Source organism: Centrocercus urophasianus, unplaced genomic scaffold (genome assembly GCF_019232065.1).
Source record: "Centrocercus urophasianus isolate 14NV4802_14NV808 unplaced genomic scaffold, USGS_Curo_1.0 seq_10, whole genome shotgun sequence".
Classification (NCBI taxonomy): Eukaryota; Metazoa; Chordata; class Aves; order Galliformes; family Phasianidae; genus Centrocercus; species Centrocercus urophasianus.
In genome coordinates this window covers 45,969,798-45,981,801 of record NW_024884142.1, presented here as the reverse complement: position 1 = coordinate 45,981,801, position 12,004 = coordinate 45,969,798, and positions in this window count along the sequence as shown.

The following is a 12,004-nucleotide window of genomic DNA, read 5'->3' as shown; positions in this document are numbered from 1 at the left end:
AGTGGAGACTGCAAGCCAGGCACACAGCAAACTGAATCTAGACTTTGTACTCAGAGATATGGGAGCAAGGACAATTGGTTTTAAAACATGTTTCCCCCTGCAGAGCTTTTTCAGAGTGCTACAACCAGGGAGTGCTTGTAGAGTAACTCACTCCAAGGAAACAGAGGTGCCCCAGGCTGATTATTTATGATTTCAGTGCAATAGATTTACTGACATTTTGGCCATGAATAATAATCTAGGTATTTAACCTGTCTAGGTTTAACTCAGACAAGGTCATATTAATCAGCAAGATAAACAGTGAACTAGGTGTTCTGGAGGAGCTGGCAAGGTGCTATTGACTAAAAGGTGCCAATTTTAGTTTGTTTTAATTTATTCCAGTTCCAGGAATCTCTAAAAACAGATTTGATTGTACATGTTAGTCTGATGTGGCTGTGATGGGTGTAACTCAGTTTGCAAATTATTATTACACACACATTTGGTTTCTGATCACAGAGTGCCATAGCACTCAGAAGCATACGAAACAGAGCCCTGTTCCTAATGGTTCTGCCCAGAAGAAGAAGGGGAGAAAAAAAAAAAAAAATCTATCACTGTGTTGATTGCTTGCTCTGGACACCAAACTCCCTCTAAAAAGAGGCAATTAAATCTTTCGATTTTTGTGTTTCCCGTCAAGACACAGGGAGGAAGTGAGTGAGGTTTAGGACTAGGACTGCAAATACTTGGAACTGTCTCAGAGCTTGTTACATCGGAAGTGAGGCAATTCAAGGGGCAGAATACTTTGTACCTCCTGGCAGCTCTATCTTCCCTTGTTTAAAACTGCCTTGTTTGTAAAAGAGTTACACATGGCTGTACATGAAAGCAACTAAAGATGTTGTTCACAAGGTTCCTGAAATACATTAACCTTGTCTTGGAATGGGCAGGCATTTCATTTAATGGTTAGAGGAGAGGCAATGAGATTCTTGAACTCTAGCTTACATCAATATTTAACTTTGAGGAAGGCTAGAATTCAGAGAGCTGTTGCTTTCTACCCTCGCTTTAATTAGTACTATTCTCCTTTCCCAAGATATCTGAAGGTTTTAACAAGAAATATTTAGATCCCTCTTTCCATATTCGTTGAATATACTGATACTATATCTTATTAAAGAGTCTCAAATAGCTTACATCCCAGTTTTAATAACCCTATGCATTATGAGCTTCTGTTTCCTCAAGCTACAGACAAATCCTATTACAGGGAGTAGATTAAACTGGGCCTTGGCAGATCTTTGCAATTCCCTGACAAAAAAGGACGAGTTGTCTGTCTAATAAGACAACATCATGATCGGCTTAATACTATGCATTTCACTGCTCTCAGACACAAGTTTTATGCACGCCCCTTCTAGCAGCCACATTACCCAAATAAAAACTAAGCAGTTTTGTTCTAACAATAAACTAAGCTATCTAGTAGGAAGAATTACTTAGGATTCATTTTGTGCGAATGAGCCATCAGTGAACAACAACTGCATGCTTGATCATGCCCTCTGGCTCCACATCCACATGGGACCAAGCTCATCCAGATTTGCTTCTGCCTTTGTAAACGATGCTTATGCCTCTGTATACAAACATGAGTCTGGGACAGAGAGAGGACAGAGCCAGAGCTGGTGTAGAAGAGAACAAAATAGCATTGTATTCTACTTCCTCTTGGGCTCAGCAGTGCAGTGAAAAATGATCCTTGAGTTATGAATGCAGTGAAAAAGGATTACAGTGCAGAGCAAAATATCCCTTTTAAATGCTCCAAATGCTCGTATACTGTTTGTTTGTTTCACAAAAATAGAAACTAGCCCAAGTGGTCAGGTGCTTGTAGTCAGATTTTAAAAGTGGGCATGTGAATTTTTCGTGTTATTTTCATTTGTGCAGGAATGAAGAGAGCTGGTGGCACCACTAGTGGAGTAGCAGACTGGCACAGGGGACTGAGAAGAGCATGCTTTCCAGAATCTGACCTGTTGACCAGGATTTCTCCCTCCTACAGAATTCCCATAGAGATGAAAGATAGGGAACAGACTGCATGAGGAAATCCTGGATTCCTTGAATGTTGTTTTAGTAAATTTAATAAGACTACAAATAGCACATAAAAACCAGGAGACCGTAATCCTTACAGTTTTCCCAAAGATAGAGCTATTAGTAGACTTATAAGGAAATACCAAGAAACGATTACTGTTTCTCAAAAAAGATTGCATGCTGCAAAACTCGTGAGCAATTGTTGCTGTTTCTCCGTGAAGGTAGTTTACAACAAAACCGTGTATGTTACACTGTTTGAGAGAAAGGCAACAGTGACAGAACAGATCAATCACAAGTGGTTGCTCCGAAGAGGGAATGTAAAATCATGCCCAGGCTTGTACAAATGCTGTCTTAAGATGGATGTTCTTGGGAGAGAAACAATGTGACAGCCAGCCCTGGTTAGACACAGCTGTGCGGTCCTCACTGAGAAGAAAGGGGCTAAGAGAGCAAGGGGGGGGGGGGGGGGCCGCGGGGAGATGATTCACAGGTGTTTTAAATGGCGACTGTAAAATACCTCAGCATTGCATCTGATAAAAATGGCACTGACCTTTATGGAAAGCCATTCACAGAGGAAATGTGAACAGATAAGCACTGTTCTGGATATTATTTATGTATTATTTATGTGTTCAACCTACAATATACTTGCTGAGATAGACTAGTGATGCTACTAAAGAAACTCGGGCCCTATCAGCAATTGCAAGTGACCTGAACTCTTCAGAGAAATGTCCAGTACAATGTCTGCACAGTCTCTCAGATTTTACTTTGGTGCTAATAAGCTTAACCAGAATGATTTTATATTGCATCTCTGAACTCTAAATACCACATGCATATTTGCTAGTAACTTTTATGCCTAGCTTGTGTTTGCATCCTTTTATATTAAAGGTTGTGCTTATCTCTCTTGAGAATGTTCTTTTGTGACCCCTCCACTCATTCAAGATCAGAAGCAATAAAGCACTAGTTTTGTTAGCTGTCAAAACCACCATATAGGGATACACCAGTATGCTTCCAATCAATTGTAAAATATTTTATTCACTGTGAATAGTTCTTCAATACATTTAAGAGACTCTTAGAAGGCAGAAAGCAAGGCATATCAAGGCCACTGCTTGTTTGTCCACTGTAAGTAAAGCCTTCTGAAATAATATGTCAGACTTTCTTCCCACTGCTCTTAACTGTACCAGGTATAAAATTCATACAGACAAGATTATGACAGACAGGGATTACACCTGGATGGAAAGCAAAGGTGCAGCAATGAACCTTCCTCAACAGTATCAGCCCCCCTTCTTTGGCAAGTTTAGACACAAACTATAGTTCTCCAGTATATTTTCTTGTAGCCCATGGTAGTGAACTCTCAGTTTTCTGGGGAGTCTGAATGTGCAGCTGAAAGAAGTGTGCCCTCCTTAATGGGAAATAACTATAATTTCTACATTTCTGGAATTACAGAACAGGACGTTGGCTGTAATACTCACTTTCTTTACAGGATACAGCCTAGTCTGTGCAATAAAGACAGGTGGAACAGATCTGTCTTAGGATAAATCCTTTTTGAGATAGAAGAAAAAGATATGTTTTGTTTTGTTTTTTAATCAACAGATATAAAATAGTAACCTTTCACCATCTTCAGCAGCTAAGGTTGAATCTTCACATAGGAGTATAAATCCATTTCTTCTGTTCCTTTTGACAGCTATTTGTTTTCCATTGCAGCAGAGTGGCAGACAGGTGTTCACTCAGGTGCTAGTTCAATAAAATTTGGGGTAGATATATGAAATTCAAGGCATATATGTATACAGCGGTTTGGGATCTTGTTGTCAGATCCATTTAACTGTATTAAAACTCACCATATTTTGTCAATTATAATTTTGTTTGCTATTTGAGACTGACATAATTTTAGATTTGTCATTCTTCCTCTGATGCTAATCATACCAGTGTACCAATGATTACAATTCTGACCAATATTTTTGTCCATGATCTTTCTGTATAGTTTTTAACATGGGGAAAAAAGAGAGGAAAAAAAAAAAAAAAAAAAAAGAGAAAGAAAAAGAAAAGCATAAAAAGTCACAGATTCAAAGTTATGGTTCCCATGGCAACTTTAAGTCCCTCTTGTTGCATTGTACATGCACTAAAAATAAACATGTAATGAAGCACCTTATTTCCTATGTCAAGGGGAGCAAGTGACTGCAACTTTAATTTTATTGTTTAGGCCCCTGTGTTGCAGAGATGTAGTTTTACGCTGATAGAGATCAAGAATGGCTATTCAGAGCAGGTCCATATGGACTGCTGGACTGGCAGTGTTGAGTTACATCAGCTGAAGTTGACTGAGTACAATCTGGAGCTGTGCTGTTCGCGGGCACTTACATGCACATGGGATATGTGGGGATAATATGATCCCATACCATGCAGGGGCTTAATGGTGCTCCACCACAGACCTTGAGCAGTCTGTCCTAGGCAGCTAGTCACAAAATCCATCAGGAGCATCAATCAACTGACACTCTGTCCTGCTTTTCTCAATGATTTTCAGCCTCTTGGTAATCTAAGGGAAATTCCAAACAGTAAATAAATAAATAAATAAAAATTAGAAATTCTTTGCAAACCAAGAGGGGGGGAAAAAAAAAGAAGAAGAAGAGCAAAAAAACAGAGTAAGCAAGAAGCTCTCTTTCACATTAGGAAGAGAAGAAGTGTTTTGTAAATAGAATTCAAATGCAGACGAGAACTTGCAGGCACAGATAAATTTATTTCTAAGCTACTCTTCTTGTTCAGAGAATGTAAAAAACAGAACTTGATGTATTTAAACAGCTCCAATATTTCTTTGACAGAAAGAACTCTCAAAACAAGCTGGGCAATGGTGATCAGCCACTCAGACTTTATTTCCTTTTAATGCCACATAAATGTGTTCCTGTTTGGTATTCTTTGTCCTAAACTAGTGCATCTTTGAGTGAAGGGTTCTTTTCTTTTGCACTGAGGATACAATGCTAAACACCAACTGGATCTACCTCATCACAAGGCTGGGAGGTGCTGTAATACTAGTAACACATCCCAAGAGCCATACCAACATATTTTGCTTGACCTACAGTAACTAACTAAATAATATCCTTTGCACAACTCCATTTAAAATCAATGGGTATCTGAAGAGTGACTACGGTGTGAGGTGAGTATATCTTAGAAACAAATATATGTACATATTTAATGATCTTAAGACATAGTATGCAAGCCAAAATGTGAAATGTACACGGTATAAATGCTCACATTAAGGGCTACAGACAACCAGTGAAAGAACTTCACATATTTGTTTTGAATCAGGACACAGAGGCAATAGATATCTTACAGAAACATTTCCTGTGTTTCAAAAGAAGGAAAACCAGATGTACACTTGAGTTTCTTAAAACTTACAGTTTATAAAACCTATTTATTTAATGAAGATGGCTTAAATATGATTCCAGTCCTACAAGGTATAAACACTTCCTGAACACTTGCATGTGACTGATATGGTGTTGGGACTTACTAAGTACATTTCTACTCAGAAAGCAATTAGGAGCCCATTTGCTCTAACAGTTACATGGGACAAGGGATCTCTTCTTGTTTAATGTTGACTTTATTGAAAGGTACATGGGAAAGCCTCAGAAATGAGAATCAAACCTCCTCCAAATTGTACTAATTGCCATCTGTGCAATTCTGTCTTCTCTCGGAATATTTTGTTGAAATGATGCACATGTAACAGCATGTTTCAAAAAAGTAATTCTGAAATGCTGTGATCAACTCAGGTGCAGGAACATGACACATACTTACTTCCATGGTAATTCTAAAACTACTCCAATTTAAGCATTCCCTTTCCCATGAGCTATAGAATGCATGGATCAATTTTATGCAATAGTAAATATTCAGTGAAGACAGCAATGTCAGAAATTTTTTGCTTCCAAAATTAAGGGATTAAAAATTAGTTTTGTTTCATAGAAGTTGCACACAAAATATTTAGTACAGCACCATTCTATATGATAGGATTTACTGGCAAATCTGAAGTTGTACTGATTGATGATTGGTATTAGTTTTCAGAAAAGATTATGCTAGACCTGGACCCCCAGAGCACCTACCTCAAGTGAACTCTGATATAGAAGTATATTTTTCTTTTCCCAAAGAGAAAACTGTGATGGCAGCTGGATAGCAGAACTGTTTCATGCAGATGTTACTGAAGGCAGGGTCTGCATCCTAGCTGCAGATCAACATATGGTATTTATGCTCGCTACAATTTCATTTTTCTGTCTTTACTGCTCCTGATGAAAGTTATTTATCACTATTGCCAGACTGAAATAGGAAGTAATCAGAAAATTCTTCAGCACTGCAATGACCACGAAAGACACTGAGATACATTCATTTTCAAAAGGTCTAAGTTTTTTAACACACCTCCTTGCACTTTACTGAAGCAGTAATATGGAGCACAGGAATGTGCCTCACCTTCTTGACTGCAACCTCAGCCTGCTTCAAGTGACTTAAGGATAAGACAGCCTGTACCTACCTGAGAGACTTTGTATTGCACTGAGTGAACACACAGTTACCTTCTGTGAGAGCTTGGTAACAAGTTCTGAGAAGTGGTGGTGTCTTTCTGCTATAGTTAGCTATATCTTGACAGAGGTCCACACAAGCAGCATCTTGGAGAGAATAAACAACAAAGAAATATGAAATGTTTTCTGTTTATTTATTTATTTTTTTTTTCTAAGAAAAACAGTGTGACCTATCAAGCTAAGTGCAGGTGGAAATGCAGTGTGATTAGATACATCTCAACACATCTCACCAATTGCTTTTATCTCCTCTAGACCGAGGATATAGCTAGTTGGAGAGAAAACAAACACATTCTGACTGTGCATTTTGAATATTTCTGTTTGATAAGGTGGCACAAACTCTTGACATATGGAGCTGGGCTTTTGATGGGACAATCATAGACAACTTGTCTTACAATTCCCTTGATTAGCCATAAAAAAACCACAAAACCATTTTAAAAAGCTCTTTGCATCCTGCTTTAGAAGAGGGATTCTTCATCCAGTGCTCTCCCACCGCCTCGTCATACGTATGGGGTCATATACATATGTGTCGTACATACCAGGTCATATGGTGCACTGCCCCCATGTCCTACTCCATTCTCGAAGTATTTTATGTTTTCAGACTTTTTCAACCATTGATCTTCCTCTTTATCCAGGAGAAATTCTCCTGACTTTTCCACTAGGAGATGTGTCTTTCCTCTCTTCTTTCCTCTCAGGCCCTCAGCCCTATTTACCTGCTCCAGAAGACTCTTGCAAACACCTTGATCTCCAAACCCTTAATCCTTTGCAATTCCCAGTAAGAAAGTTTCCATGTGGGAGCACGTACCTATTAATTCACTGACATTTGTCAATTCTCATTCTTCTGTATATTTCACTCTTTCTTTCTGTGTATCTAATTCATTTTGTTGCTTCTAATTCTTGAAGAATACCCAATTTTTGGAAATCCATAATAAGAAATACATATTATATTTCAGATCAATAGATACTTAATTATTACTTAAGGGGTAAGCTATCATGTAAGAAATACCTGTAAAGAAATACAGATGTACTGCCAGAGTCCAAATGAACATTTTAAATATTACAATTGAGAAATATATGTTTGTGACATTGCAATCTTAGTAATTACATGTCAAAGTTAGATTGTTCTGCATTAAAAAAAAAAAAAAAAAAAAAAAAAGGCTATTACAAATGTTTTATATGTTTCATTTTAAAGTAATTGAGAAAATACACATACTTTGGACCACATAAAAAAATATGAAATCCCTAAGGAAGAAGTTAAGTTGCAGAATCAAAATTCCTGTGTTGAGAGTTACATGATGTTACAAAGATTCAGCTGGAGTAATAAGGTCATTCATTCTATTTTTCTTTAGTTTCTATGCTTTGTGAGTTTGATTTTTTAGACATATTTGCACAGCTGTAAGTGGGTGCTTCTATAAAACTGTAGACTATTAATAATGGATGTTTGAGGTGAGGCTGACAGAGAGAAAAAATATAAACAACTGATGCATCTAATATTTTGACTGTTAATTAACGAGTGATTCATTGAGTACTATATCCAGACATAAAGCCAGACGGAAAGATAAAAGGGCAATTTAGAAAAAGACTATGACTAGCACAGTTATCAGAGGCAGTATCTGCGACCTCAAATAATGGCCTAATTACAGCTCATCTGAAAGATACCAGGGCCTTATCCTCCACAGGAAGTATTAATGGAAAATTACCTGCTTTTCAAAGCCGGTAAGCCCATCTGCAGTTTCCATATCAGCTCCCAGCAGACGTACTTCTTTTTACACATGGGTGGTCTGTCACATGGTGATTGACTCAATCTTGACAAGAAAAAGGATAGAAAAATTATCACTTTGTGCAGATACGACCACTTCTGACTTTGGCAGATAGGGCAGTCTGGATTGCCCAACATGGACCTACCTGCAGAAGATAATTTTTTATTCAATGTTATTCATTTTCACAAGCATCAGCCAACCAATCTGTTCTTTCTGGGTTGATTAAACTTATCATGATTCCTACCCAAATTTTTCCATTGAGACCAGCCACATAGGTAACACTTTTATTCAGTTGTGTTGGATAATCCTGAGACTGAGTTTCTAAAGCAGTGCTGAGTAGCACTTTGCTACATGGATGCAGCTATTTTTAGCTAGGGTACTTCTCACTGTAATCAAGAACATCACATCTCTTCCCTTTCACTAAGGTTATATGAAAGAACAAAGACAAGTGAAAAAATCTTCTGCCGGGATACTGGTGGGATTATAGGCAGAAATAGCAGTGTTCAGAAGCTTTGGTTGTCAACAACTGAACAAGCTTTAAGCAAAGAAAAAAAAATTAAGAGTTGCTCAAGATTAAGATGTTGACAAAGTTACATCAGATAATAGTCTCTGTGTCAATGAGATTCAAACCTCCTTAAGTAATATCTGATGACATTACTTCAGACAAATAATGTCTGATGACACATTTCCTTCCCAAGAGCTTGATCAACCTATGGGCCATTTGACTGAGGCACTGCTTACAGCCATGTGGCCAGTTCACTTTGATCGTTTCTAAACTTTCTCCATTTGGATTCTCTCGCAAAGGAAGCAATCTCTCATTTTGCCTTGTGAGCACAAAAAACATTTGAATCCAAAAAATGTGCTTTTTCTCTTGCTAAACCACATACAGCCAATGCTTACTCACATATATTTACAAACAAAACAGATGCTTTTGTAAGGAAGGTACAAGAAAGAATACAAAAATATGGTTACCAGATCATCCTCGAGGCTATGATTTAAAATACCTTTCAGTGCACCTAAATGTCACTGAAGCTCAGAAAAAAAAACACAACAGCCGCAGCCTCACTTGAATAGCAAAGGACTGACAGATGTGGAACCTGAATATTCAATAACAGAGCAGAAACAGTAAGTCTCTCAGTGTGGGATTTTTTTTGTTTGTGTTAATTATACTAATTAGAATTAGAACTTCCACCACTCAATTTTCCTGCAGCTGCATGGTGCGAGCTGCAATTGTTAGAGCTCATGGAAAATACTCCAACAGAGGGCACCAAGAAAATTGCTTACAATCTGAACACCCACATAGCCTGACATGCTGGAAAGACTGCAGACAGCATAACTAATAAAGTTATTGTGCTATTTTGAAAGAATAATAGCATGTTTGAAGAGACCATATTAACCCTGTTGTAAAGTATTGATTGCACGCTGTAGTAAAGGAAATGAAGCAACAAAGACATAGTGTTTTAATTCTTTTCTGTTTGCTCTTGCTAGTTTTACTCTGTTTCAATTTACACCTATATTTGAGAACACAGAAATTGTATCACCTATGGTTCACAAAGACAGTTTTATTTTCATAGACACTCTTCCAGCAACCTGATGCTTTTAAGATCTGTACTTTGGCTCAAGCGAATGGTAGTGAATATGAAAGAAATCTCCATCTAAAAAGAGTTTAAATCCTATTTGTCATGTTTAATTCCAAGTGAAAAAAATAAGTCAACACAAATGCCAAAAAAATTCACACATACCCCCCATTGGTTCTGGACATGTTAATTTGGAAGTGTTACCAAGAAACAATAGTATAATTACCATTTCAGCCTCTAAGCAAATGCTTTAATTCCATTCCAGGGCATTACAAACAAGCAAAACAAGAAGTGTGTCTTTTGTAACAATTTGCTGTTGTTTTGCAAGCACATCTGTGTTCATACATCTAACAAAACAACAGCATTGTATGAAACTGTTCTAGAAGCTGAGGCAAATATTAGGTTGATTTTAAGAATTAATATTTTCACAGTGTTTAGATCAGTTGTCCTGTCATTACAATAACCAGACTCAGTGTGTTGCAATAGTTTTATTTAAACTTGATAAAATCTATTTTCCTATTCTGTGATACACAGTAAGTTTAAAGGTAATAGGGCAGCTGAATTAGCAGAGAATTATGGAGAGTTCAAGTGTCATCTTTTTATAAACCAATATGTAAAAATCAGTTACGATTTGTTCAACTATAAATGAATATAATTTCTAATCATTCTCTGGGGTGATCTACTACATATTTTAAATAGCTTACCTATTTATATATATATTTTTTTTTTCAAATGATGCTTTTAAGAGCATGATTCCTGTAATTGCATTTCCTTCCTTTTCTATGAGAGTATCTGTAAAGACATTTGGCATGTCGTCAGCAAGAACAGCAGATGGAGAAAGGCCTTCCTACGTGCTCTGTCAAGGGAATTGCAAGTTTAGGTAGGGTTTTAATAGACATCAGGGATTTAGTGACATGCCAAAGATTGCATGCCTGCACCATACCTATTATTTGTGCCTTTCTCTTTTAATAGAAATGAAAACAATTACCATGCAGAAAAAGTTTAGCTTCTCTGTGAGTACTATACCATATGGCATGGGGGATGTATAGCTGACAAAACGAATGTAAAAAGAAGTATATTCACTTCAGATTATGTTAGTTGAACTAAATATGTTTCAAATTTTAACTGAAATGATGGAAAATTGTACAAATACAAAAATACTTCATATGCTAATATCAGTTCAAGTAAGACAAAAAATGCTTGTTACTGAGCATGTCTTTATATAAAAATGGCCTTGGGGACCAAAAAAAATTCAACAGAGGCAACTATCTAAAGCACTGTAATCATAAAAATAAATAAATAACTAAAAAAGAGATTTTCCTAATAACAGTCTTGTTATCACATGATAGCACATGAAACTGCAAGTAGAAGAAATACTTTTCTCAACTACAAAGAAAAGAGATTTTCCTGATAGGACACGATTCTCATAATAAGGCACAAAGACATCTGTATTGGTTATTCATGGAGTAAAACATCTTTTGGTGGGAGAGAAAGCTTGTACTCTTTATCTTACATATTTTCTAGAGGGTCATTAAGAAAAGGTGTACCTGATGAGTTAGAGCCTCAGCACACTTACGAAAAGACCTAAACACATATACATATAAACATATGTTATATACACGTATATAAAAACCAAACCAAACAACAACAACAACAAAAGAAAAACCCACAAAACCCAGCTGTACTGAGTATGCATTTTTTATGAATAACTAAATGCCCTTCCAGAAAGTTCCTTAGCATTCTCAAAATCTTACTGCACTTGAAAGCAACATTGAAATTCTTCATCATACATATATGTGAAAAATTCAGGTTTGTGCAGATTCTAGAGCCAGATGGTAAAATTTGTAAAGAACCTTTTGATGTCCCAAACTCTTTCAGCCTTTCATGGCATGAATTTCCTTAATTTCTCAGAGGACAAAAAAGAGTTGATGTCATGCTCTAGAACTCAGCACAAAGTACAGAAGTAACAGAGCTCACAATTAGGTAGGCCTTCATCTAGACAAAGGGAATATTCACACTTCTGCAATAATGTTATTTGTAGGAAAAAAGAAAGAAAGAAAGAAAGAAAGAAAGAAAGAAAGAAAGAAAGAAA